This window comes from Convolutriloba macropyga, chromosome 1, assembly GCF_964194025.1.
Source record: "Convolutriloba macropyga chromosome 1, txConMacr16.3, whole genome shotgun sequence".
NCBI classification, from domain to species: domain Eukaryota; kingdom Metazoa; phylum Xenacoelomorpha; order Acoela; family Convolutidae; genus Convolutriloba; species Convolutriloba macropyga.
This window is the reverse complement of record NC_134468.1, coordinates 80,474,291-80,501,964: the sequence shown is the minus strand read 5'-3', so window position 1 is coordinate 80,501,964 and position 27,674 is coordinate 80,474,291. Positions and strand designations below refer to the sequence as shown.

The window sequence follows — 27,674 nt, the reverse complement described above, 5'->3', positions numbered from 1 at the left end:
GCTGTAAAGGATTGAGCTGGGGACCTTCTGCTTGTACAGTCGACGTGATATCCTTTAGTCCATGGCGGCACCTTTTTGAGGTTACTGGTTTACAGGAGCAATTTTTTGTCCAGGGTTGAGTTGACTAGAATGAAATCATTTGAATATTATTTTGATCAATTGAAGAACAATTTGTTTCCAAAACTTTTGCTTGATGCTGTCCAGGCTTGCACTGGAGACCTTCTGCGTGTAAAGCAGACGTGATAACTTCTACTCCACAGCACCTTGAGGTTGATGATTTAATGGAGAAATTTGTTTTCGAAGGTTGACTTGACTTGAATGAAGTCTTTTGAATATAGTTTTGAGCAAACAAAGACTGAATTTTTGTTTTTCAAAACCTTTGTTTGGTGTTGTAAAGCATTGAACTGGGGACCTTCTGCTTGTACAGTCGACGTGATATCCGCTAGTCCATGGCGGCACCTTTTTGAGGTTACTGGTTTACAGGAGCAATTTTTTTTCCAGGGTTGAGTTGACTAGAATGGAATCATTTGAATATTTTTTTGATCAATTGAAGAACAATTTGTTTACAAAACTTTTGCTTGATGCTGTCCAGGCTTGAACTGGAGACCTTCTGCGTGTAAAGCAGACTTGATAACCGCTACACCACAGCACCTAACACCTTGCGGTTAATGTTTTAAAGCAGGAGTTTGTTTTCAATGGTTGAGTTGAGTAGAATATAATCATATCATTGTAACTTTGATCAAATGAAATCAGTTCATTTGTTTTTAAAACTTTTTCTGGATGATGTCCAAGCTTGCTCCGGAGAACTTTTGTGCATCAAGCAGACGTAAAAACTGCTACACAACAGCACCTTGAATTTAGAGTTTGAAATGAGTAATTTGTTTTTAAATGTTGAGTTGACTAGAATGAAACCATTTGAATATAATTTTGATCAAACAAAGAACAAATATTTTGTTTCCAAAACTTTTGCTTGATGCTGTCCAGGCTTGCACTGGAGACCTGCTGCGTGTAAAGCAGACGTGATAACTTCTACTCCACAGCACCTTGAGGTTGATGATTTAAGGGAGAAATTTGTTTTCGAAGGTTGACTTGACTTGAATGAAGTATTTTGAATATAGTTTTGAGCAAACAAAGACTGAATTTTTGTTTTTCAAAACCTTTTTTTGGTGCTGTAATGGATTGAACTGGCGACCTTCTGCTTGTACAGTCGACGTGATATCCGCTATCCCATGGCGGCAACTTTTTGAGGTTACTGGTTTTCAGGAGCAATTTGTTGTCAAGGGTTGAGTTGACTAGAATGAAATCATTTGATTATTTTTTTGATCAATTGAAGAACAATTTGTTTACAAAACTTTTGCTTGATGCTGTCCAGGCTTGAACTGGAGACCTTCTGCGTGTTAAGCAGACTTGATAACCGCTACACCACAGCACCTAACACCTTGCGGTTAATGTTTTAAAGCAGGAGTTTGTTTTCAAAGGTTGAGTTGAGTAGAATTTAATCATATCAATGCAACTTTGATCAAATGAAATCAGTACATTTGTTTTCAAAACTTTTTCTGGATGATGTCCAAGCTTGCTCTGGAGAGCTTTTGTGCGTCAAGCAGACGTGATAACGGCTACACAACAGCACCTCGTGATTCATTGTTTGAGAGGAGTAAATTGTTTCCAAAGGTTGAGTTGACTAGAATGAAACAGTTTGAATATAATTTTGATCAAATAAAGACCAAATTTTTGTTTTCAAAATTTTTTGCTGGATGCTGTCCAGGCTTGCACTGGAGACAGTGAGTGTAAAGCAGACGTGATAACTTCTACTCCACAGCACCTTGAGGTTGATGATTTAAGGGAGAAATTTGTTTTCGAAGGTTGACTTGACTTGAATGAAGTCTTTTGAATATAGTTTTGAGCAAACAAGGACTGAATTTTTGTTTTTCAAAACCTTTGTTTGGTGCTGTAAAGGATTGAGCTGGGGACCTTCTGCTTGTACAGTCGACGTGATATCCGCTATTCCATGGCGTCACCTTTTTGAGGTTACTGGTTTACAGGAGCAATTTTTTGTCCAGGGTTGAGTTGACTAGAATGAAATCATTTGAATATTATTTTGATCAATTGAAGAACAATTTGTTTACAAAACTTTTGCTTGATGCTGTCCAGGCTTGAACTGGAGACCTTCTGCGTGTTAAGCAGACTTGATAACCGCTACACCACATCACCTAACACCTTGCGGTTAATGTTTTAAAGCAGGAGTTTGTTTTCAAAGGTTGAGTTGAGTAGAATATAATCATATCATTGTAGCTTTGATCAAATGAAATCAGTTCATTTGTTTTCAAAACTTTTTCTGGATGATGTCCAAGCTTGCTCCGGAGAACTTTTGTGCATCAAGCAGACGTAAAAACTGCTACACAACAGCACCTTGAATTTAGAGTTTGAAAGGAGTAATTTGTTTTTAAATGTTGAGTTGAATGAAACCATTTGAATATAATTTTTATCAAACAAAGAACAAATATTTTGTTTCCAAAACTTTTGCTTGATGCTGTCCAGGCTTGCACTGGAGACCTTCTGCGTGTAAAGCAGACTTGATAACCTCTACTCCTCAGCACCTTGAGGTTTATGATTCAAGGGAGAAATTTGTTTTCGAAGGTTGACTTGACTTGAATGAAATCTTTTGAATATAGTTTTGAGCAAACAAAGACTGAATTTTTGTTTTTCAAAACCTTTGTTTGGTGTTGTAAAGCATTGAACTGGAGATCTTCTGCGTGTAAAGCAGACGTGATAACCGCTACACCACAGCACCTTGAGTTTGCTGATTTAAAAGAGAAATTTGTTTTCAAAGATTGAGTTGACTAGAATAAAAATCTTTTTAATATAATTTTGATCAAATAAAGACCAAATATTTGTTTTCAAATGTTTTGCTTGATGCTGTCCAGGCTTGAAATGGAGACCTTCTGCGTTTTAAGCAGACGTGGTAACCGGTACACCACAGAACCTTGCGATTAGTTGTTCGAGCAGTAATTTCATATCAAATGTTGGATTGACCAGAAATAAAATGCATGATTTTAAATTTAATCAAGTAAAAACATCATTTTGACAAATTTTTACTTGATGCTGTCCAGGCTTGAACTGGAGACCCTCTGCGTGTTCCGCAGAAGTTCTAACCGTTACACCACCTCACCTTGTGATTAGCGCTTTGAGCAGTACTTTCTTATCAAATTTTGGATTGACTAGAAATAAAATGCATGATTTTAAATTTAATCCAGTAAAAACATCAGTTTGTCAAAAGCTTTCCTTGATGCTGTCCAGGCTTGACTTTGAGATTCTCTGCGTGTTAAGCAGACGTGATAACTGCTACACTAACACCTTGAGGTTAAGGTTTGAAAGGAGCAATTTGTTTTGAAGATTGAGTTGACTAGAATGAAATCATTTGAATATTTTTTTGATCAATTGAAGAACAGTCTGTTTTCAAAAGTTTGCTTGATGCTGTCCAGGCTTGAACTGGAGATCTTCTGCGTGTAAAGCAGACGTGATAACCGCTACACCATAGGACCTTGAGGTTGCTGATTTAAAAGAGAAATTTGTTTTCAAAGATTGAGTTGACTAGAATAAAAATCTTTTGAATATAATTTTGATCAAATGAAGACCAAACATTTGTTTTCAAAGGTTTTGCTTGATGCTGTCCAGGCTTGAAATGGAGACCTTCTGCGTGTTAAGCAGACGTGATAACCGGTACACCACAGAACCTTGCGATTAGTTGTTCGAGCAGTAATTTCATATCAAATGTTGGATTGACCAGAAATAAAATGCATGATATTAAATTTAATCAAGTAAGAACATCATTTTGCCAAATTTTTACTTGATGCTGTCCAGGTTTGAACTGGAGACCCTCTGCGTGTTCCCCAGAAGTTCTAACCGTTACACCACCTCACTTTGTGATTAGCGCTTTGAGCAGTACTTTCTTATCAAATTTTGGATTGACTAGAAATAAAATGCATGATTTTAAATTTAATCCAGTAAAAACATCAATTTGTCAAAAGCTTTCCTTGATGCTGTCCAGGCTTGACTTTGAAATTCTCTGCGTGTTAAGCAGAAGTGATAACCGTTACCCTACAGCGCCTTGCGATTAATGCTTTGAGCAGTAATTTCATATCAAATGTTGGATTGACTAGAAATAAAATGCTTGATTTTAAATTTAATCAAGTAAAAAGATCAGTTTGTCAAAAACTTTCCTTGATGCTGTCCAGGATTGACTTTGAGATTCTCTGCGTGTTAAGAGGAAATGATAACCTTTTCACCACAGCACCTTGCAATTAGTGCTTTGAGCAGTTATTTCATGTCAAATGTTGGATTGACTAGAAAAAAAAGGCTTGATTTTAAATTTAATCAAGTAAAAAGATCAGTTTGTCAAAAGCTTTCCTTGATGCTGTCCAGGCTTGACTTTGAGATTCTCTGCGTGTTAAGCAGTCGTGATAACTGCTTTACTAGCTTCTTGAGATTAAGGTTTGAAAGGAGTAATTTGTTTCCAAGGTTGAGTTGACTAGAATTAAACAGTTGGAGTATAATTTTGATCAAATAAAGACAAAATTTTTGTTCTCAAAATTTTTGCTTGATGTTGTCCAGGCTTGCACTGGAAACAGTGTGAGTTTAAAGCAGACGTGATAACCTCTACTACTCAGCACCCTGAGGTTTATGATTTAAGGGGTGATTTATTTGTTTTCGAAGGTTGACTTGACTTGAATGAAATCTTTTGAATATAGTTTTGAGCAAACAAAGACTGATTTTTTGTTTTCCATAACTTTTGTTTGGTGCTGTCCAGGATTGAACTGGCAACCCTCTGCGTGTACAGTAGACGTGATATCCGGTACACCATGGCGGCACCTATTGAGTTTACTGGTTTACAGGAGCAGTTTGTTTTGAAGATTGAGTTGACTAGAATGAAATCATTTGAATATTATTTTGATCAAATGAAGAACAGTTTGCTTTCAAAAGTTTGCTTGATGCTGTCCAGGCTTGAACTGGAGATCTTCTGCGTGTAAAGCAGACTTAATAATCGCTACACCACAGCACCTTGAGGTTGCTGATTTAAAAGAGAAATTTGTTTTCAAAGGTTGAGTTGACTAGAATAAAAATCTTTTGAATATAATTTTGATCAAATAAAGACCAAATATTTGTTTTCAAATGTTTTGCTTGATGCTGTCCAGGCTTGAAATGGAGACCCTCTGCCTTTTCCGCAGAAGTTCTAACCGTTACACCACCTCACCTTGTGATTCGCGCTTTGAGCAGTACTTTCTTATCAAATTTTGGATTGACTAGAAATAAAATGCATGATTTTAAATTTAATCCAGTAAAAACATCAGTTTGTCAAAAGCTTTCCTTAATGCTGTCCAGGCTTGACTTTGAGATTATCTGCGTGTTAAGCAGAAGTGATAACCGTTATCCTACAGCGCCTTGCGATTTATGCTTTGAGCAGTAATTTCATATCAAATGTTGGATTGACCAGAAATAAAACGCATGATTTTGAATTTAGTCAAGTAAAAGCATCATTTTGTGATCGATCTTAATTTTAAGATGTAAAAAAACATGTTTTTGTCATAACTTTTACCTTGATGCTGTCCAGGTTTGAATTGAAGACCTTCTGCGTGTTAAGCAGACATGATAACCGCTACAACACAGCACCTTGGTATTAGTGCTTAGAAGCAGTAATTTCATATCAAATGTTGACATGACCAGATATATAATGCATTATTTTAATTTTAATCAAGTAAAGGCATTATTTTGTCAAAACTTTTCCTTGATGCTGTCCAAGCTTGAACTTAAAACCTTCCGCGTGTTACGCAGGCGTGATAATCACTGCACAACGCCAGCTCGTGATTAGTGCTTCGAAGCATTATTTTCATATCAGAGGCTGGATTGACCAGAAACAAATTGCACGTTTTTAATTTTAATCAGGTAAACCCAACTGTCAAAACTTTTCGTAGATGCTCTCCGGGCTTGAACTTCAGCTTTTCTGCGTGTTCACCAGACGTGAACTTCGGAACAAGTTGGGATTAGGGATTAGTACTTCGAAGCAGTAATTTCAAATCAGATGTTGGTTTGACTAGAAATAAAATGCTCTATCTCAATTTTAATCTGGTAAAAAAACATCATTTTGTCAAAACTTTGCCTTGGTGCTCTCAAGGTTTGAACTGTCGACCTTCTGCGTGTTACGCAGACGTGATAACCACTACACTACAGCAACTGGCTTTTAGTGCTTGGTAGCAGTAATTTCATATCAAACGTTGAATTGACCAGATATATAATGCATCATTTTAGTTTTAATCAAGTAAAGGCATTATTTTGTCAAAATTTTTCCTTGATGCTGTCCAGGCTTGAACTAAAAACATTCCGCGTGTTATGCAGACGTGATAACCATTACAAAAGGCCAGCTCGCGATTAGTGCTTCGAAGCATTGTTTTCATATCAGAGGCTGGATTGACCAGAAATCAATTATACGTTTTTAATTTTAATCAGGTAAACCCAACTGTTAAAACTTTTCGTTGATGCTCTCCGGGCTTGAACTTCAGCTTTTCTGCGTGTTCACCAGACGTGAACTTCGGAACAACTTGGGATTGGTACTTCGAAGCAGTAATTGCATATCAAATGTTGGATTGACCTGAAATAAGATGCTTGATCTTAATTTTAATCAGGTAAAAAACATCATTTTGTCGAAACTTTGCCTTGATGCTGTCCAGGTTTGAACTGGAGACCTTCTGCGTGTTCAGCAGACGATAACCGCTACACCACAGCTCCATGGTATTAAGGCTTCGAAGCAGTAATTTCATATCAAATGTTGATATGACCAGATATATAATGCATTATTTTAATTTTAATCAAGTAAAGGCATTATTTTGTCAAAAGTTTTCCTTGATGCTGTCCAGGCTTGAACTAAAAACCTTCCGCGTGTTACGCAGACGTGATAACCACTACGAAACGCCAGCTCGCGATTAGTGCTTCGAAGCATTGTTTTTCATATCAGAGGCTGGATTGACCAGAAATCAATTGCACGTTTTTAACTTTAATCAAGTAAACCCAACTGTCAAAACTTTTCCTTGATGCTCTCCGGGCTTGAACTGCAGCTTTTCACCGTGTTCACCAGATTGAACACCGCAACAGCTTGGGATTAGTGATTTGTACTTCGAAGCAGTAACTTCATACCAAATGTTGGATTGACCAGAAACAAAATGCATCATTTTAAATTTAATCAAGTAAAAACATCAATTTGTCAAACACTTTCTTTGCTGCTGTCCAGGATTGAACTTGAGCCCTATGTATGTTAAGCAGAAGTACTAACCGTTACACCACAGCACCTTGCGATTAGTGCTTCGAGCAGTAAATTCATATCAAATGTTGGATTGACTAGAAATAAAGTGCTTGATCTTAGTTTTAATCAGGTAAAATATCTTCATTTTGTCAAAAACTTGCCTCAATGCTGTCCAGGTTTGAACTGGAGACCTTCTGCGTGTTCAGCAGACAATAACCGCTACACCACGTTTCCTTGGTATTAGTGCTTCGAAGCAGTATTTTCATATCAAATGTTGATATGACCAGATATATAATGCATTATTTTAATTTTAATCAAGTAAAGGCATAATTTTGTCAAAACTTTTCCTTGATGCTGCCCAGGCTTGAACTAAAAACCTTCCGCGTGTTACGCAGACGTGATAACCACTACAAAACGCCAGCTCGCGATTAGTGCTTCGAAGCATTGTTTTCATATCAGAGGCTGGATTGACCAGAAATCAATTGCACGTTTTTAACTTTAATCAAGTAAACCCAACTGTCAAAACTTTTCCTTGATGCTCTCCGGGCTTGAACTGCAGCTTTTCACCGTGTTCACCAGACTTGAACACCGCAACAGCTTGGGATTAGTGATTAGTACTTCGAAGCATTAACTTCATAGCAAATGTTGGATTGACCAGAAATAAAATGCATCATTTTAAACTTAATCAAGTAAAAACATCAATTTGTCAAACACTTTCCTTGCTGCTGTCCAGGCTTGACCTGGAGCCCTATGTATGTTAAGCAGAAGTGCTAACCGTTACACCTCAGCACCTTGCGATTAGTGCTTCGAGCAGTAAATTCATATCAAATGTTGGATTGACTAGAAATAAAGTGCTTGATCTTAGTTTTTCTCAGGTAAAATATCTTCATTTTGTCAAAAACTTGCCTCGATGCTGTCCAGGTTTGAACTGGAGACCTTCTGCGTGTTCAGCAGACGATAACCGCTACACCACATTTCCTTGGTATTAGTGCTTCGAAGCAGTAATTTCATATCAAATGTTGATATGACCAGATATATAATGCATTATTTTAATTTTAATCAAGTAAAGTCAAAATTTTTCCTTGATGCTGTCCAGGCTTGAACTAAAAACCTTCCGTATGTTACGCAGACGTGATAACCACTACAAAACGCCAGCTCGCGATTAGTGCTTCGAAGCATTGTTTTCATACCAGAGGCTGGATTGACCAGAAATCAATTGCACGTTTTTAATTTTAATCAAGTAAACCCAACTGTCAAAACTTTTCCTTGATGCTCTCCGGGCTTGAAATGCAGCTTTTCACCGTGTTCACCAGATTGAACACCGCAACACCTTGGGATTAGTGATTAGTACTTCGAAGCAGTAACTTCATACCAAATGTTGGATTGACCAGAAATAAAATGCATCATTTTAAATTTAATCAAGTAAAAACATCAATTTGTCAAACACTTTCCTTGCTGCTGTCCAGAGTTGAACTGGAGCCCTATGTATGTTAAGCAGAAGTATTAGCCGTTACACCACAGCACCTTGCGATTAGTGCTTCGAGCAGTAAATTCATATCAAATGTTGGATTGACTAGAAATAAAGTGCTTGATCTTAGTTTTAATCAGGTAAAAGATCTTCATTTTGTCAAAAACTTGCCTCGATGCTGTCCAGGTTTGAACTGGAGACCTTCCGCGTGTTCAGCAGACGATAACCGCTACACCACATTTCCTTGGTATTAGTGCTTCGAAGCAGTAATTTCATATCAAATGTTGATATGACCAGATATATAATGCATTATTTTAATTTTAATCAAGTAAAGGCATTATTTTTTCAAAAATTTTGCTTGATGCTGTCCAGGCTTGAACTAAAAACCCTCCGCGTGTTACGCAGACGTGATAACCACTACAAAACGTCAGCTCGCGATTAGTGCTTCGAAGCATTGTTTTCATATTAGAGGCTGGATTGACCAGAAATCAATTGCAGGTTTTTAATTTTAATCAAGTAAACCCAACTGTCAAAGTTTTTCCTTGATGCTCTGCGGGCTTGAACTGCAGCTTTTCACCGTGTTCACCAGACCTGAACACCGCAAGACCTTGTGATTAGTGATTAGTACTTCGAAGCAGTAACTTCATACCAAATGTTGGATTGACCAGAAATAAAATGCATCATTTTAAATTTAATCAAGTAAAAACATCATTTTGTCAAACACTTTCCTTGCTGCTGTCCAGGCTTGAACTGGAGCCCTATGTATGTTAAGCAGAAGTATTAGCCGTTACACCACAGCACCTTGCGATTAGTGCTTCGAGCAGTAATTTCATATCAAATGTTGGATTGACTAGAAATAAAGTGTTTGATCTTAGTTTTAATCAGGTAAAAAGAACTTCATTTTGTCAAACACTTGCCTCAATGCTGTCCAGGCTTGAACTGGAGACCTTCTGTGTGGAAAGCAGACGTGATAACCACTACACCACAGACCTTAAGATTAGTCCTTTGAGCAGTAATTTCCTCTCAAATGTTAGATTGACTAGAAATAAAATGCTTGATCTTAATTTTAATCAGGTAAAAAAAAACTTCATTTTAACAAAAAACTTGCCTTGATGCTGTCCAGGCTTGACCTGGAGCCCTATGCATGTTACGCAGAAGTGCTAACCGTTACACCACAGCACCTTGCGATTAGTGCTTCGAGCAGTAAATTCATATCAAATGTTGGATTGACCAGAAATCAAATGCATGATTTCAAATTGAATCAAGTAAAAACATCAATTTGTCAAAGTTTTCTTGATGATGTCAGGCTTGAACTGCAGACCATCTTTGTGTTACGCAGAATTGGTAACCGTTACACCACAGCACCTTTCGATTACTGCTTCGAGCAGTAAATTCATATCAAATGTTGGATTGACTAGAAATAAAGTGTTTGATCTTAGTTTTAATCAGGTAAAAAGAACTTCATTTTGTCAAACACTTGCCTCAATGCTGTCGAGGCTTGAACTGGAGACCTTCTGCGTGGAAAGCAGACGTGATAACCACTACACCACAGACCTTAAGATTAGTCCTTTGAGCAGTAATTTCCTGTCAAATGTTAGATTGACTAGAAATAAAAAGCTTGATCTTAATTTTAATCAGGTAAAAAAAACTTCATTTTGTCAAAAAACTTGCCTTGATGCTGTCCAGGCTTGACCTGGAGCCCTATGCATGTTACGCAGAAGTGCTAACCGTTACACCACAGCACCTTGCGATTAGTGCTTCGAGCAGTAAATTCATATCAAATGTTGGATTGACCAGAAATCAAATGCATGATTTCAAACTGAATCAAGTAAAAACATCAATTTGCCAAGGTTTTCTTGATGATGTCAGGCTTGAACTGCAGACCATCTGCGTGTTACGCAGAAGTGGTAACCGTTGCACCACAGCACCTTGCGATTAGTGCTTCGAGCAGTAAATTCATATCAAATGTTGGATTGACTAGAAATAAAGTGTTTGATCTTAGTTTTAATCAGGTAAAAAGAACTTCATTTTGTCAAACACTTGCCTCAATGCTGTCGAGGCTTGAACTGGAGACCTTCTGCGTGGAAAGCAGACTTGATAACCACTACACCACAGACCTTAAGATTAGTCCTTTGAGCAGTAATTTCCTGTCAAATGTTAGATTGACTAGAAATAAAATGCTTGATCTTAATTTTAATCAGGTAAAAAAACTTCATTTTGTCAAAAAACTTGCCTTGATGCTGTCCAGGCTTGACCTGGAGCCCTATGCATGTTACGCAGAAGTGCTAACCGTTACACCACAGCACCTTGCGATTAGTGCTTCGAGCAGTAAATTCATATCAAATGTTGGATTGACCAGAAATCAAATGCATGATTTCAAAGTGAATCAAGTAAAAACATCAATTTGTCAAAGTTTTCTTGATGATGTCAGGCTTGAACTGCAGACCATCTGCGTGTTACGCAGAAGTGGTAACCGTTACGCTACAGCACTTTGGGATTAGTCCTTTGAGCAGTAATTTCATATCAAATGTTGGATTGACTAGAAATAAAGTGCTTGATCTTAGTTTTAATCAGGTAAAAGAACTTCATTTTGTCAAAAACTTGCCTCGATGCTGTCCAGGATTGAACTGGAGACCTTCTGCGTGTAAAGCAGACGTGATAGCCACTACACCACAGACCTTAAGATTAGTGCTTCCAGCAGTAATTTCATATCAAATTTTCGGACTGACTAGAGGTAAAATCCATGCTCTTAATTTTAATCGAGCAGAGACATCATTTTGTTGCAACCTTTTCTTGATGCTGTCCCGGCTTGAACTGGAGACCTTCTGCGTGCTCAACAGACGTGATCACCGCTGCACCGCAGCACCTTGGGATTAGTACTTCGAAGCAGTAATTTCGTATCAAATGATTGATTGACCAGAAATAAAATGCATGATTTAAATTTATTCAATTAAAAACATCATTTTGTCAAAAACTTTCCTTGGTGCTGTCAAGGCTTGAACTGAACCCCTCTGCGTGTAAAGCAGAAGTGATAACCGTTACACCACAGCACCTTCTGATTAGTGCTTCGCGCAGTAAATTCATATCAAATGTTGGATTGACCAGAAATAAAATGCATGATTTCAAATTGAATCAAGTAAAAACATCAATTTGTCAAAGTTTTCGTGATGATGTCAGGCTTGAACTGCAGACCATCTGCGTGTTACGCAGAAGTGGTAACCGTAACGCTACAGCACTTTGGGATTCGTCCTTTGAGCAGTAATTTCATATCAAATGTTGGATTGACTAGAAATAAAGTGCTTGATCTTAGTTTTAATCAGGTAAAATAACTTCATTTTGTCAAAAACTTGCCTCCATGCTGTCCAGGCTTGAATTGGAGAACTTCTGCGTGTAAAGCAGACGTGATAGCCACTACACCACAGACCTTAAGATTAGTCCTTTGAGCAGTAATTTCCTGTCAAATGTTGGATTGACTAGAAATAAAATGCTTGATCTTATTTTTAATCAGTTAAAAAAACTTTATTTTGTCAAAAAACTTGCCTTGATGCTGTCAAGGCTTGAACTGACGACCTTCTGCCTGTTAAGCAGACGGGATAACCACTACAAAACGCCAGCTCGCGATTAGTGCTTCGAAGCATCGTTTTCATATCAGAGGCTGGATTGACCAGAAATCAATTGCACGTTTTTAATTTTAATCAAGTAAACCCAACTGTCAAAACTTTTCCTTGATGCTCTCCGGGCTTGAACTGAAGCTTTTCACCGTGTTCACCAGACCTGAACACCGCAAGACCTTGGGATTAGTGATTAGTACTTCGAAGCAGTAACTTCATACCAAATAATGGATTGACCAGAAATAAAATGCATCATTTTAAATTTAATCAAGTAAAAACATCATTTTGTCAAACGCTTTCCTTGCTGCTGTCCAGGCTTGAACTGGAGCCCTATGTATGTTAAGCAGAAGTGCTAACCGTTACACCTCAGCACCTTGCTTTTAGTACTTCCAACAGTTATTTCATATCAAATTTTCGGACTGACTAGAAGTAAAATCCATGCTCTTAATTTTTATCGACCAGAGACATCATTTTGTTGCAACCTTTTCTTGATGCTGTCCCGGCTTGAACTGGAGACCTTGTGCGTGTTCAACAGACGTGATCACCGCTGCACCGCAGCACCTTGGGATTAGTACTTCGAAGCAGTAATTTCATATCAAATGTTGATATGACCAGATATACAATGCATTATTTTAATTTTAATCAGGTAAAGGCTTTATTTTGTCAAAACTTTTCCTTGATGCTGTCCAGGCTTGAACTAAAAACCTTTCGCGTGTTACGCAGACGTGATAACCACTACAAAACGCCAGCTCGCGATTAGTGCTTCGAAGCATTGTTTTCATATCAGAGGCTGGATTGACCAGAAATCAATTGCAAGTTTTTAATTTTAGTCAAGTAAACCCAACTGTCAAAACTTTTCCTTGATGCTCTCCGGGCTTGAACTGCAGCCTTTCACCGTGTTCACCAGACTTGAACACCGCAACTTCTTGGGATTAGTGATTAGTACTTCGAAGCAGTAACTTCATACCAAATGTTGGATTGACCAGAAATAAAATGCATCATTTTAAATTTAATCAAGTAAAAACATCAATTTGTCAAACATTTTCCTTGCTGCTGTCCAGACTTGAACTGCAGCCCTATGTATGTTAAGCAGACGTGCTAACCGTTACACCACAGCACCTTGCGATTAGTGCTTCGAGCAGTAAATTCATATCAAATGTTGGATTGACTAGAAATAAAGTGCTTGATCTTAGTTTTAATCAGGTAAAAGATCTTCATTTTGTCAAAAACTTGCCTCGATGCTGTCCAGGTTTGAACTGGAGACCTTTTGCGTGTTCAGCAGACGATAACCGCTACACCACATTTCCTTGGTATTAGTGCTTCGAAGCAGTAATTTCATATCAAATGTTGATATGACCAGATATATAATGCATTATTTTAATTTTAATCAAGTAAAGGCATTATTTTGTCAAAACTTTTCCTTGATGCTGTCCAGGCTTGAACTAAAAACCTTCCGCGTGTTACGCAGACGTGATAACCACTACAAAACGCCAGCTTGCGATTAGTGCTTCGAAGCATTGTTTTCATATCAGAGGCTGGATTGACCAGAAATCAATTGCAAGTTTTTAATTTTAGTCAAGTAAACCCAACTGTCAAAACTTTTCCTTGATGCTCTCCGGGCTTGAACTGCAGCTTTTCACCGTGTTCACCAGACCTGAACACCGCAACACCTTGGGATTAGTGATTAGTACTTCGAAGCAGTAACTTCATACCAAATAATGGATTGACCAGAAATAAAAGGCATCATTTCAAATTTAATCAAGTAAAAACATCATTTTGTCAAACACTTTCCTTGCTGCTGTCCAGGCTTGAACTGGAGCCCTATGTATGTTAAGCAGAAGTGCTAACCGTTACACCACAGCACCTTGCGATTAGTTCTTCAAGCAGTAAATTCATATCAAATGTTGGATTGACTAGAAATAAAATGCTCGATCTTTATTTTAATCAGGTAAAAAAACATCATTTTGTCAAAACTTTGCCTTGATGCTGTCCAGGTTTGAACTGGAGACCTTCTGCGTGTTCAGCAGACGATAACCGCTACACCACAGCTCCTTGGTATTAGTGCTTCGAAGCAGTAATTTCATATCAAATGTTGGTATGACCAGATATACAATGCATTATTTTAATTTTAATCAGGTAAAGGCATTATTTTGTCAAAACTTTTCCTTGATGCTGTCCTGGCTTGAACTAAAAACCTTTCGCGTGTTACGCAGACGTGATAACCACTACAAAACGCCAGCTCGCGATTAGTGCTTCGAAGCATTGTTTTCATATCAGAGGCTGGATTGACCAGAAATCAATTGCAAGTTTTTAATTTTAGTCAAGTAAACCCAACTGTCAAAACTTTTCCTTGATGCTCTCCGGGCTTGAACTGCAGCTTTTCACCGTGTTCACCAGACCTGAACACCGCAACACCTTGGGATTAGTGATTAGTACTTCGAAGCAGTAACTTCATACCAAATAATGGATTGACCAGAAATAAAAGGCATCATTTCAAATTTAATCAAGTAAAAACATCATTTTGTCAAACACTTTCCTTGCTGCTGTCCAGGCTTGAACTGGAGCCCTATGTATGTTAAGCAGAAGTGCTAACCGTTACACCACAGCACCTTGCGATTAGTTCTTCAAGCAGTAAATTCATATCAAATGTTGGATTGACTAGAAATAAAATGCTCGATCTTTATTTTAATCAGGTAAAAAAACATCATTTTGTCAAAACTTTGCCTTGATGCTGTCCAGGTTTGAACTGGAGACCTTCTGCGTGTTCAGCAGACGATAACCGCTACACCACAGCTCCTTGGTATTAGTGCTTCGAAGCAGTAATTTCATATCAAATGTTGGTATGACCAGATATACAATGCATTATTTTAATTTTAATCAGGTAAAGGCATTATTTTGTCAAAACTTTTCCTTGATGCTGTCCTGGCTTGAACTAAAAACCTTTCGCGTGTTACGCAGACGTGATAACCACTACAAAACGCCAGCTCGCGATTAGTGCTTCGAAGCATTGTTTTCATATCAGAGGCTGGATTGACCAGAAATCAATTGCAAGTTTTTAATTTTAGTCAAGTAAACCCAACTGTCAAAACTTTTCCTTGATGCTCTCCGGGCTTGAACTGCAGCTTTTCACCGTGTTCACCAGACCTGAACACCGCAACACCTTGGGATTAGTGATTAGTACTCCGAAGCAGTAACTTCATACCAAATGTTGGATTGACCAGAAATAAAATGCATCATTTTAAGTTTAATCAAGTAAAAACATCATTTTGTCAAACACTTTCCTTGCTGCTCTCCAGGCTTGAACTGGAGCCCTATGTATGTTGAGCAGAAGTGCTAACCGTTACACCACAGCACCTTGCGCTTAGTGCTTCAAGCAGTAAATTCATATCAAATGTTGGATTGACTAGAAATAAAGTGCTTGATCTTAGTTTTAATCAGGTAAAAGAACTTCATTTTGTCAAACACTTGCCTTGATGCTGTCCAGGCTTGAACTGGAGACCTTCTGCGTGGAAAGCAGACGTGATAACCACTACACCACAGACCTTAAGATTAGCGCTTCGAGCAGTAAATTCATATCAAATGTTGGATTGACTAGAAATAAAGTGCTTGATCTTAATTTTAATCAGGTAAAAAAAAACTTCATTTTGTCAAAAAAACTTGCCTTGATGCTGTCCAGGCTTGACCTGGAGCCCTATGCATGTTACGCAGCAGTGCTAACCGTTACACCACAGCACCTTGCGATTAGTGCTTCGAGCAGTAAATTCATATCAAATGTTGGATTGACCAGAAATAAAATGCATCATTTTAAATTTAATCAAGTAAAAACATCATTTTGTCAAACACTTTCCTTGCTGCTGTCCAGGCTTGAACTGGAGCCCTATGTATGTTAAGCAGAAGTGCTAACCGTTACACCACAGCACCTTGCGCTTAGTGCTTCAAGCAGTAAATTCATATCAAATGTTGGATTGACTAGAATTAAAGTGCTTGATCTTAGTTTTAATCAGGTAAAAGAACTTCATTTTGTCAAAAACTTGCCTCGATGCTGTACAGGCTTGAACTGGAGACCTTCTGCGTGTAAAGCAGACGTGATAGCCACTACACCACAGACCTTAAGATTAGTCCTTTGAGCAGTAATTTTCTGTCAAATGTTGGATTGACTAGAAATAAAATGCTTGATCTTAATTTTAATCAGGTAAAAAATCTTCTTTTTGTCAAAAAACTTGCCTTAATGCTGTCCAGGCTTGAACTGCCGACCCTCTGCGTGTACAGCAGACGTGATAACCAATACACCACAGACCTTCAGATTAGTACTTCAAGCAGTAAATTCATATCAAATGTTGGATTGACTAGAAATAAAATGCTCGATCTTTGTTTTAATCAGGTAAAAAAACATCATTTTGTCAAAACTTTGCCTTGATGCTGTCCAGGTTTGAACTGGAGCCCTCTGCGTGTTAAGCAGAAGTGGTTACCGTTACACCACAGCACCTGCGTATTAGTACTTCGAAGCTGTATATTCATATCAAATGTTGATTTGACCAGATATCTAATGCATTATTTCAATTTTAATCAAAAGAAGGCCTTATTTTGTCGAAAGATTTCCTTGGTGCTGTCCAGGCTTGAACTAAAAACGTTCCGCGTGTTACGGAGACGTGATAACCACAACCCAACTCAGGCTCGCGATTAGTGCTTCGAAGCAGTATTTTCATATCAGATGTTGGATTGACCAGGAATGACTTTCACGATTTTAATTTTAATCAAGTACACCCAACTGTCAAAACTTTTCCTTGATGCTCTCCGGGCTCTTCTCCGTGTTAAGCAGGAGTGCTAGCCGTTACAACACAGCACTTTGCGATTAGTGCTTTGAGCAGTAATTTCATTTCAAATGTTGGATTGACTAGAAATAAAATGCATGATTTTAAATTCAATCAAGTAAAAACATCAATTTGTCAAAAGCTTTCCTTGATGCTGTGAGGCTTGAACTGCAGACCCTTTGCGTGTTCAGCAGACGTGATCACCGCAGCACCTTGGGATTAAAACTTCCAAGCAGTAATTTCATATCAAATGTTGGATTGACCAGAAATAAAACGCTTGTTTTTAAATTGAATCAAGTAAAAACATCCATTTGTCAAAAACCTTCCTTGATGCTGTCAGGCTTGAACTGGAGAACCTCTGCGTGTTTAGCGGAAGTGATAACCGTTACGCCATAGCACCTTGCGATTAATCCTTTGAGCAGTAATTTCATATCAAATGTTGGATTGACTAGAAATAAAATGCTTGAGCTTAATTTAAATCAGGTAAAAAAACTTCATTTCGTCGAAAACTTTCCTGGATGCTGTCAGGCTTGAACTCGAGACCATCTTCGTGTTTAGCGGAATTGATATGGGATTAGTCTTCTGAGCAATAATTTCATATCAAATGTTGAATTGACTAGAAATAAAATGCTTGATCTTAATTTTAATTAAGAGAGCAGGTAAAAAATTTTCAATTTGTCAAAAACTTGCCTTGATGCTGTGAAGGCTTGAACTTCCGACCCTCTGCGTGTTAAGCAGAAGCGATAACCGTACCACAACAGCACCTTGCGATTCTTGCTTCGAGCAGTAATTTCATATCAATGTTTTGGATTGAGTAGAAAATGCATGATTTTAATTTTTCTCAAGCAGACATCCTTTGTCACAACCTTTTCTTGATGCTGTCTAGTTTTGAACTGGAGTCCTTCTGCGTGTTGATCACACGTGCTAACCGCTTCACCACAGCACCTTGTTATTAGTACTTCGAAGCGGTAATTCCCTATCAAATGTTGGATTGACCAGATATAAGATGCTTGATTTTAATTTTAATCAAGTAAAGACATCATTTTGTGAAAAAATTAGCTTGAAGCTGTCCAGGCTTGAACTGTAGACCCTCTGCGTGTTAAGAAGAAGTGATTACTTTTTCACCACAGCACCTTGCGATTAGTGCTTTGAGCAGTTATTTCATCAAATGTTGGATTGATTAGAAATAAAATGCTTGATCTTAGTTCTAATCAGGTAAAAAAACATCATTTTGTCAAAAACTTGCCTTGATGCTGTCCAGGCTTGAACTGGAGCCCTCTGCGTGTTAAGCAGAAGTGGTTACCGTTACACCACAGCACCTGCGTATTAGTACTTCGAAGCTGTATATTCATATCAAATGTTGATTTGACCAGATATCTAATGCATTAGTTTAATTTTAATCAAAAGAAGGCCTTATTTTGTCGAAAGATTTCCTTGGTGCTGTCCAGGCTTGAACTAAAAACCTTCCGCGTGTTACGGAGACGTGATAACCACAACCCAACTCAGGCTCGCGATTAGTGCTTCGAAGCAGTATTTTCATATCAGATGTTGGATTGACCAGGAATGACTTTCACGATTTTAATTTTAATCAAGTACACCCAACTGTCAAAACTTTTCCTTGATGCTCTCCGGGCTCTTCTCCGTGTTAAGCAGGAGTGCTAGCCGTTACACCACAGCACTTTGCGATTAGTGCTTTGAGCAGTAATTTCATTTCAAATGTTGGATTGACTAGAAATAAAATGCATGATTTTAAATTCAATCAAGTAAAAACATCAATTTGTCAAAAGCTTTCCTTGATGCTGTGAGGCTTGAACTGCAGACCCTTTGCGTGTTCAGCAGACGTGATCACCGCAGCACCTTGGGATTAAAACTTCCAAGCAGTAATTTCATGTCAAATGTTGGATTGACCAGAAATAAAACGCTTGTTTTTAAATTGAATCAAGTAAAAACATCCATTTGTCAAAAACCTTCCTTGATGCTGTCAGGCTTGAACTGGAGAACCTCTGCGTGTTTAGCGGAAGTGATAACCGTTACGCCATAGCACCTTGCGATTAATCCTTTGAGCAGTAATTTCATATCAAATGTTGGATTGACTAGAAATAAAATGCTTGAGCTTAATTTAAATCAGGTAAAAAAACTTCATTTCGTCGAAAACTTTCCTGGATGCTGTCAGGCTTGAACTCGAGACCATCTTCGTGTTTAGCGGAATTGATATGGGATTAGTCTTCTGAGCAATAATTTCATATCAAATGTTGAATTGACTAGAAATAAAATGCTTGATCTTAATTTTAATTAAGAGAGCAGGTAAAAAATTTTCAATTGTCAAAAACTTGCCTTGATGCTGTGAAGGCTTGAACTTCCGACCCTCTGCGTGTTAAGCAGAAGCGATAACCGTACCACAACAGCACCTTGCGATTCTTGCTTCGAGCAGTAATTTCATATCAATATTTTGGATTGAGTAGAAAATGCATGATTTTAATTTTTCTCAAGCAGACATCCTTTGTCACAACCTTTTCTTGATGCTGTCTAGTTTTGAACTGGAGTCCTTCTGCGTGTTAATCACACGTGCTAACCGCTTCACCACAGCACCTTGTTATTAGTACTTCGAAGCGGTAATTCCCTATCAAATGTTGGATTGACCAGATATAAGATGCTTGATTTTAATTTTAATCAAGTAAAGACATCATTTTGTGAAAAAATTAGCTTGAAGCTGTCCAGGCTTGGACTGTAGACCCTCTGCGTGTTAAGAAGAAGTGATTACTTTTTCACCACAGCACCTTGCGATTAGTGCTTTGAGCAGTTATTTCATCAAATGTTGGATTGATTAGAAATAAAATGCTTGATCTTAGTTCTAATCAGGTAAAAAAACATCATTTTGTCAAAAACTTGCCTTGATGCTGTCCAGGCTTGAACTGGAGACCTTCTGCGTGTTAAGCAGAAATGATAACCACTACACCACAGCACCTTGCGAAACCTGCTTCGAGCACTAATTTCTTATCAATTTTTTGGATTGAGTAGAAAATGCATGATTTTAATTTTTCTCAAGCAGACATCCTTTGTCACAATCTTTTCTTGATGCTGTCTAGTTTTGAACTGGAGCCCTTCTGCTTGTTAATCACACGTGATAACCGCTTCACCTCAGCACTTTGTGATTAATACTTCGAAGCAGTAATTTCATATCAAATGTTGAATTGACCAGATATAAGATGCTTGATTTTATTTTTAATCAAGTAAAGACATCATTTTTTGAAAAAATTTGCTTGATGCTGTCCAGGCTTGAACTGGAGACCCTCTGCGTGTTAAGAAGAAGTGATAACCTTTTCACCACAGCACCTTGCGATTAGTGCTTTGAGCAGTATTTTCAATTCAAATGTTGGCTTGACCAGAAATAAAGTGCATGATTTTAAATTGACTCAAGTAAAAACCTCAATTTGTCAAAAACTTTCCTTGATGCTGTCGGGCTTGAGCTTCAGACCCTCTGCGTGTTAAGCAGAAGTGATAACCGTTACAACACAGCACCTTGCGATTAGTCCTTTGAGCAGTAATTTCATATCAAATGGATTGACTAGAAAGAAAATGCTTGATCTTAATTTTAATCAGGTAAAAAAACTTCATTTTGTCAAAAACTTGCCTTGATGCTGTCCAGGCTTGAACTGGAGACCTTCTGCGTGTTAAGCAGAAGTGATAACCGTACCACCACAGCACCTTGCGATAATTGCTTCGAGCACTAATTTCATATCAATTTTTTGGATTGAGTAGAAAATGCATGATTTTAATTTTTCTCAAGCAGACATTCTTTGTCACAACCTTTTCTTGATGCTGTCTAGTTTTGAACTGCAGTCCTTCTGCGTGTTAATCACACGTGATAACCGCTTCATCACAGCACCTTGTGATTAGTACTTCGAAGCAGTAATTTCATATCAAATGTTGAATTGACCAGATATAAGATGCTTGATTTTATTTTCAATCAAGTAAAGACATCATTTTGTGAAAAAATTAGCTTGATGCTGTCCAGGCTTGAACTGGAGACCCTCTGCGTGTTAAGAAGAAGTGATTACTTTTTCACCACAGCACCTTGCGATTAGTGCTTTGAGCAGTTATTTCATATCAAATGTTGGATTGATTAGAAATAAAATGCTTGATCTTAGTTTTAATCAGGTAAAAAAACATCATTTTATCAAAAACTTGCCTTGCTGCTGTCCAGGCTTGAACTGGAGACCTTCTGCGTGTTAAGCAGACGTGATAACCGCTACATCACAGCACCTAACGATTAGTTCTTCGAGCAGTAATTTCATATAAAACGTTGGTTTGACCAGAAATAAAGTGCATGATTTTAAATTGAATCAAGTAAAAACCTCAATTTGTCTTAAACTTTCCTTGATGCTGTGAGGCTTGAACCGCATACCCTCTGCATGTTAAGCAGAAGTGATAACCGTTACGCCACATCACCTTGCGGTTAGTCCTTCGAGCAGTAATTTCATATCAAATGGTATGACTAGAAAGAAAATGCTTGATCTAATTTTAATCAGGTAAAAAAACTTCATTTTGTCAAAAGCTTGCCTTGATGCTGTCCAGGCTTGAACTTGCTCCCTTCTGTGTGTTAAGCAGACGTGATAACCGCTACACCGCAGCACCTTGCGATTAGTCCTTTCAGCAGTAATTTCATATCAAATGGATTGACTAGAAAGAAAATGCTTGATCTTAATTTTAATCAGGTAAAAAAACTTCATTTTGTCAAAAACTTGCCTTGATGCTGTCCAGACTTGCACTGGAGACCTTCTGCGTGTTAAGCAGAAGTGATAACCGTACCACCACAGCACCTTGCGATAATTGCTTCGCGCACTAATTTCATATCAATTTTTGGATTTAGTAGAAAATGCATAATTTTAATTTTTCTCAAGCAGACATCCTTTGTCACAACCTTTTCTTGATGCTGTCTAGTTTTGAACTGCAGTCCTTCTTCGTGTTAATCACACGTGATAACCGCTTCACCACAGCACCTTGTGATTAGTACTTCGAAGCAGTATTTTCATATCAAATGTTGAATTGACCAGATATAAGATGCTTGAAAGAATTATTTTGATGCTGTCCAGGCTTGAACTGGAGACCCTCTGCGTGTTAAGAAGAAGTGATTACTTTTTCACCACAACACCTTCAAATTAGTGCTTTGAGCAGTTATTTCATATCAAATGTTGGATTGATTAGAAATAAAATGCTTGATCTTAGTTTTAATCAGGTAAAAAAAAATCATTTTGTCAAAAACTTGCCTTGATGCTGTCCAAGCTTGAACTGGAGACCTTCTGCGTGTTACGCAGACGTGATAACCGCTACACCACACACCTTGTGATTAGTACTTCGAAGCAGTATTTTCATATCAAATGTTGAATTGACCAGATATAAGATGCTTGATTTTATTTTTAATCAAGTAAAGACATCATTTTGTGAAAAAATTTGCTTGATGCTGTCCAGGCTTGACCTGGAGACCTTCTGCGTGTTAAGCAGACGTGATAACCGCTACACCACAGCACCTTGCGATAATTGCTTCGCGCACTAATTTCATATCAATTTTTGGATTGAGTAGAAAATGCATGATTTTAATTTTTGTCAAGCAGACATCCTTTGTCACAACCTTTTCTTGATGCTGTCTAGTTTGGAACTGCAGTCCTTCTGCGTGTTAATCACACGTGATAACCGCTTCCCCACAGCACCTTGTGATTAGTACTTCGAAGCAGTATTTTTTTCATATCAAATGTTGAATTGACCAGATATAATATGCTTGATTTTATTTTCAATCAAGTAAAGACATCATTTTGTGAAAAAATTAGCTTGATGCTGTCCAGGCTTGAACTGGAGACCCTCTGCGTGTTAAGAAGAAGTGATTACTTTTTCACCACAGCACCTTGCGATTAGTGCTTTGAGCAGTTTTATATCAAATGTTTCAAATGTTTCATATCAAATGTTGGATTGATTAGAAATAAAATGCTTGATCTTAGTTTTAATCAGGTAAAAAACATCATTTTGTCAAAAACTTGCCTTGATGCTGTCCAGGCTTGAACTGGAGACCTTCTGCGTGTTGCGCAGGAGTGATAACCGTACCACCACAGCACCTTGCGATAATTGCTTCGAGCTCTAATTTCATATCAATTTTTTGGATTGAGTAGAAAATGCATGATTTTAATTTTTCTCAAGCAGACATCCTTTGTCACAACCTTTTCTTGATGATGTCTAGTTTTGAACTGGAGTCCTTCTGCGTGTTAATCACACGTGATAACCGCTTCACCACAGCACCTTGTGATTAGTACTTCGAAGCAGTAATTTCATATCAAATGTTGAATTGACCAGATATAAGATGCTTGATTTTATTTTTAATCAAGTAAAGACATCATTTTGTGAAAAAATTCGCTTGATGCTGTCCAGGCTTGACCTGGAGACCTTCTGCGTGTTAAGCAGACGTGATAACCGCTACACCACTACCTTGCGATTAGTCCTTCGAGCAGTAATTTCATATCAAATGTTGGATGGATTAGAAATAAAATGCTTGATCTTAGTTTTAATCAGGAAAAAAAACTTGCCTTGATGCTGTCGAGGCTTGAACTGGAGACCTTCTGCATGTTAAGCAGACGTGATAACCGTACCACCACAGCACCGTGCGATAAATGCTTTGAGCACTAATTTCATATCAATTTTTTAGATTGAGTAGAAAATGCATGATTTTAATTTTTCTCAAGCAGACATCCTTTGTCACAACCTTTTCTTGATACTGTCTAGTTTTGAACTGCAGCCTTTCTGCGTGTTAATCACACGTGATAACCGCTTCACCACAGCATCTTGTGATCAGTACTTCGAAGCAGTAATTTCATATCAAATGTTGAATTGACCAGATATAAGATGCTTGATATTATTTTTAATCAAGTAAAGACATCATTTTGTGAAAAAATTTGCTTGATGCTGTCCAGGCTTGAACCGGAGACTCTCTGCGTGTTAAGAAGAAGTGATAACTTTTTCACCACAGCACCTTGCGATTAGTGCTTTGAGCAGTATTTTCATTTCAAATGTTGGCTTGACCAGAAATAAAGTGCATGATTTTAAATTGAATCAAGTAAAAACCTCAATTTGTCAAAAACTTTCCTTGATGCTGCCAGGCTTGAGCTGCAGACCTCTGCGTGTTAAGCAGAAGTGATAACCGTTACACTACAGCACCTTGCGATTTGTGCTTCGAGCAGTAATTTCATTTCAAATGTTGGGTTGACCAGAATAAAAATGCATGATTTTAAATTGAATCAAGTAAAAACATCAATTTTCCTTAAACTTTCCTGGATGCTGTCAGGCTTGAACCGCATACCCTCTGCGTGTTAAGCAGAAGTGATAACCGTTACGCCACATCACCTTGCGCTTAGTCCTTTGAGCAGTAATTTCATATCAAATGGATTGACTAGAAAGAAAATGCTTGATCTTAATTTTAATCAGGTAAAAAAAACTTCATTTTGTCAAAAACGTGACTTGATGCTGTCCAGGCTTGAGCTTCCGCCCTTCTCTGTGTTAAGCAGACGTGATAACCGCTACACTGCAGCATCTTGCGATTAGTCCTTTCAGCAGTAATTTCATATCAAATGGATTGACTAGAAAGAAAATGCTTGATCTTAATTTTAATCAGGTAAAAAAACTTCATTTTGTCAAAAACTTGCCTTGATGCTGTCCAGGCTTGAACTGGAGACCTTCTGCGTGTTAAGCAGAAATGATAACCGTACCACCACAGCACCTTGCGATAATTGCTTCGAGCACTAATTTCATATCAATTTTTTGGATTGAGTAGAAAATGCGTGATTTTAATTTTTCTCAAGCAGACATCCTTTGTCACAACCTTTTCTTGATGCTGTCTAGTTTTGAACTGCAGTCCTTCTGCGTGTTAATCACACGTGATAACCGCTTCACCACATCACCTTGTGATTAGTACTTCGAAGCAGTAATTTCACATCAAATGTTGAATTGACCAGATATAAGATGCTTGATTTTATTTTCAATCAAGTAAAGACATCATTTTGTGAAAAAATTAGCTTGATGCTGTCCAGGCTTGAACTGAAGACCCTCTGCGTGTTAAGAAGAAGTGAGTACTTTTTCACCACAGCACCTTGCGGTTAGTGCTTTGAGCAGTTATTTCATGCCAAATGTTGGATTGATTAGAAATAAAATGCTTGATCTTAGTTTTAATCAGGTAAAAAAACATCATTTTGTCAAAAATTTGCCTTGATGCTGTCCAGGCTTGAACTGGAGACCTTCTGCGTGTTAAGCAGAAGTGATAACCGTACCACCACAGCTCCTTGCGATAATTGCTTCGAGCACTAATTTGATATCAATTTTTTGGATTGAGTAGAAAATGCATGATTTTAATTTTTCTCATGCAGACATCCTTTGTCACAACCTATTCTTGATGCTGTCTAGTTTTGAACTGCATTCCTTCTGCGTGTTAATCACACGTGATAACCGCTTCACCACAGCACCTTATGATTAGTACTTCGAAGCAGTAATTTCATATCAATTGTTGAATTGACCAGATATAAGATGCTTGATTTTATTTTTAATCAAGTAAAGACATCATTTTGTGAAAAAATTTGCTTTGATGCTGTCCAGGCTTGAACTGGAGACCCTCTGCGTGTTAAGAATAAGTGATAACCTTTTCACAACAGCACCTTGCGATTAGTGCTTTGAGCAGCTTTTTCATATCAAATGTTGGATTGATTAGAAATAAAATGATTGATTTTAGTTTTAATCAGGTAAAAATACATCATTTTGTCAAAACATTGCCTTGATGCTGTCCAGGCTTGAACTGGAGACCTTCTGAGTGTTTAGCAGACGTGATAACCGTACCACCACAGCACCTTGCGATAAATGCTTTGAGCACTAATTTCATATCAATTTTTTGGATTGAGTAGAAAATGCATGATTTTAATTTTTATCAGGCAGACATCCTTTGTCACAACCTTTTCTTGCTGCTGTCTAGTTTTGAACTGCAATCCTTCTGCGTGTTAATCACACGTGTTAACCGCTTCACCACAGCACCTTGTGATTAGTACTTCGAAGCAGTAATTTCATATCAAATGTTGAATTGACCAGATATAAGATGCTTGATTTTATTTTCAATCAAGACATCATTTTGTGAAAAAATTAGCTTGATGCTGTCCAGGCTTGAACTGGAGACCTTCTGCGTGTTAAGCAGAAGTGATAACCGTACCACCACAGCTCCTTGCGATAAATGCTTTGAGCACTAATTTGATATCAATTTTTTGGATTGAGTAGAAAATGCATGATTTTAATTTTTCTCATGCAGACATCCTTTGTCACAACCTATTCTTGATGCTGTCTAGTTTTGAACTGCATTCCTTCTGCGTGTTAATCACACGTGATAACCGCTTCACCACAGCACCTTATGATTAGTACTTCGAAGCAGTAATTTCATATCAATTGTTGAATTGACCAGATATAAGATGCTTGATTTTATTTTTTAATCAAGTAAAGACATCATTTTGTGAAAAAATTTGCGTGATGCTGTCCAGGCTTGAACTGGAGACCCTCTGCGTGTTAAGAATAAGTGATAACCTTTTCACAACAGCACCTTGCGATTAGTGCTTTGAGCAGTTATTTCATATCAAATGTTGGATTGACTAGAAATAAAATGCTTGATCTTAGTTTTAATCAGGTAAAAAAACATCATTTTGTCAAAAACTTTCCTTGATGCTGCCAGGCTTGAGCTGCAGACCTCTGCGTGTTAAGCAGAAGTGATAACCGTTACACCACAGCACCTTGCGATTTGTGCTTCGAGCAGTAATTTCTTTTCAAATGTTGGGTTGACCAGAATGAAAATGCATGATTTTAAATTGAATCAAGTAAAAACATCAATTTTCCTTAAACTTTCCTGGATGCTGTCAGGCTTGAACCGCATACCCTCTGCGTGTTTAGCAGAAGTGATAACCGTTACGCCACATCACCTTGCGCTTAGTCCTTTGAGCAGTAATTTCATATCAAATGGATTGACTAGAAAGAAAATGCTTGATCTTAATTTTAATCAGGTAAAAAAAACTTCATTTTGTCAAAAACTTGCCTTGATGCTGTCCAAGCTTGAACTGGAGACCTTCTGCGTGTTAAGCAGAAGTGATAACCGTACCACCACAGCACCTTGCGATAATTGCTTCGAGCACTAATTTCATATCAATTTTTTGGATTGAGTAGAAAATGCGTGATTTTAATTTTTCTCAAGCAGACATCCTTTGTCACAACCTTTTCTTGATGCTGTCTAGTTTTGAACTGCATTCCTTCTGCGTGTTAATCACACGTGATAACCGCTTCACCACAGCACCTTATGATTAGTACTTCGAAGCAGTAATTTCATATCAATTGTTGAATTGACCAGATATAAGATGCTTGATTTTATTTTTAATCAAGTAAAGACATCATTTTGTGAAAAAATTTGCGTGATGCTGTCCAGGCTTGAACTGGAG

General features: G+C 37.7%; 1 protein-coding gene and 5 non-coding genes across 6 annotated transcripts in view; 1 reads left to right on the top strand and 5 right to left on the bottom strand.

Moving 5' to 3' along the window:
- Window positions 1-27,674, top strand: part of LOC142351429 (uncharacterized) — a 239,390-nt gene that overhangs the window by 38,810 nt on the left and 172,906 nt on the right. The window lies entirely within an intron of this gene.
- Window positions 580-652, bottom strand: Trnav-uac (transfer RNA valine (anticodon UAC)). The gene has a single exon. It is a non-coding gene; the product is annotated as a tRNA-Val (tRNA).
- Window positions 1,360-1,432, bottom strand: Trnav-aac (transfer RNA valine (anticodon AAC)). The gene has a single exon. It is a non-coding gene; the product is annotated as a tRNA-Val (tRNA).
- Trnag-ucc (transfer RNA glycine (anticodon UCC)) lies at window positions 15,842-15,913 on the bottom strand. The gene has a single exon. It is a non-coding gene; the product is annotated as a tRNA-Gly (tRNA).
- Trnav-aac (transfer RNA valine (anticodon AAC)) lies at window positions 20,074-20,146 on the bottom strand. The gene has a single exon. It is a non-coding gene; the product is annotated as a tRNA-Val (tRNA).
- Trnav-aac (transfer RNA valine (anticodon AAC)) lies at window positions 22,638-22,710 on the bottom strand. The gene has a single exon. It is a non-coding gene; the product is annotated as a tRNA-Val (tRNA).